Here is a 1983-nt window from a genome sequence, read left to right on the forward strand (position 1 = left end):
ATGTTTCAATCCACCTTTAGGTTTGAATTATCACCGTCTTGTTGATCAGGTCTCTTTATATTTTGGATCTTATATGTATTACTTTTTCATTGTGATACTAATAAATTTAACCAAGAATCCACTATATATTTTTTCTTCTCCATTTTCTTTTATCATATATATATATATATATATATATATAACAATGGTCATTCTCATAAAATCAAAAACACAACACAGCATCTATAACAACAATTTTCATATTCACTATTGACAATTGGAGTTGGTTTGTTTACATCCTTGTAACTTGGTGGTTCAGCAAAAATGACTGATAAGGTAAGTACTGGATATAAAGAAAAGTAAATCTTGGGGTTGGTATGTTCAACTAAATCCCTCAATGGAGTGCTCCAGCATGGCTGCAATCCAATGACTGAAACAAGTAAAATATAGAACATAAAAGACAAAGCATGGAATGCATTGTGGAATGTATCGTAAGCAGAGTGCAAGAAACATGCAAAGTATGCATGCATATACATGCATAGATATGTATGTATGTATATATATATATATATATATATATATATATATATATATAGAGAGAGAGAGAGAGAGAGAGAGAGAGAGAGAGAGATTCAGGTGAATATGGTACTTAAGTTGAGGCACCAGAATTTAGTATGGCATTATCCATACAATTTCAAAGTAAGGTAATTAAAATCAAAATAAGCAACAAGAATATCCAGAATGCAGTACAATCGTTTCATGCAACTCCATTTAATTGAACAATGCAATCGTTACATCAATTAGAAATGCAGAGCAATCCTCAGCTGCACAAAGACATAGAATTTAATTAAATTAGAACAGATGGACACATTAGTATGATTATACCTAAAATCTCCAAGAAGTTAAGGAGATATACAAAGAACATGTTGCCTCTATTACAACATAGAAGTTAATAAATTGTCAAGAAGACTCTGCCTGTCCATCTGTTCTAATTTAATTAAATTCTATGTCTTTGTGCAGCTGAGGATTGCTCTGCATTTTAAATTGATGTAATGATTGCATTGTTCAATTAAATGGAGTTGCATGAAACGATCATACTGCATTACCTCTAGATATCCTTGTTGCTTATTTTGATTATATATATATATATATATATATATATATATATATATATATATATATATATATAGATAGATAGATAGATAGATAGATAGATAGATAGATAGATAGATAGATAGATAGATAGATAGATAGATAGATATGTATATGTGTGTATATATATATATATGAAAAATTTTAATGAGAGTTTAGGAATCAATATATATATATACAAGCATATATGTATGCATGTGTGTATGTATGTTTGTATGTATATACATGTGTGTATGTATGTCATTCTTCAGTTTTATTTCAAGATTTCTTGCCAATAGAGAAAGAGCTGCTTTCTAACTTAGATTCAAGGCTCCCTCATTGGAATTTCAACAACATGAAAAGAGTATCTATGTATGTTTTGTTTTATGTATGTACTTTCACGCATATAGCTGCATGTCTAGACATGATCATATATACTTAAATGATGAACTTCTGGGAAGTTTTACAAATTTTCATAGTTTCAGTGATGGTTTGGATCTGTAGTCTTCAAATCAGCTTTCTTCTTTCTGGTTTTGAGAAGCCTAATTTCTCAAGACTGGTACTGACGTACTGTGTTACATATACTAGTTCCCCAATAATTACTGGTATAAACCTGGAGTTGTAATCTGGGAAGAGTAATTGTAGATTTCTCAATTGTTTGGCATAAGTATTTTCTTTTTTGCTGATCTTTGTCTTTATGTTAACATCCACTGGGTAGCTGATTTCCACAACTGTATGCCGTTTCTCTTCTCTATCCCAAATCATTATGTTATTATGTATGTATGTATGTATGTATGTATGTATGTATGCATGCATGTATGTATGTATGTAAGTATGCATGTATGTATGTGTGTATGCATGTATGTATGTGTG

General features: G+C 30.2%; 1 long non-coding RNA gene across 1 annotated transcript in view; it reads right to left on the reverse strand.

The window, feature by feature from the left end:
- Positions 1–223: 223 nt before the first annotated feature.
- LOC128247065 (uncharacterized) overlaps positions 224–1983 on the reverse strand; it is an 11629-nt gene continuing 9869 nt past the window's right edge. Inside the window, exon 2 of the long non-coding RNA XR_016237904.1 lies at positions 224–409. This is a non-coding gene — a long non-coding RNA (uncharacterized LOC128247065). The remainder of the gene's footprint in view (positions 410–1983) is intronic.

This window comes from Octopus bimaculoides, chromosome 2 (assembly GCF_046866305.1).
Source record: "Octopus bimaculoides isolate indiv1 chromosome 2, ASM4686630v1, whole genome shotgun sequence".
NCBI lineage: Eukaryota > Metazoa > Mollusca > Cephalopoda > Octopoda > Octopodidae > Octopus > Octopus bimaculoides.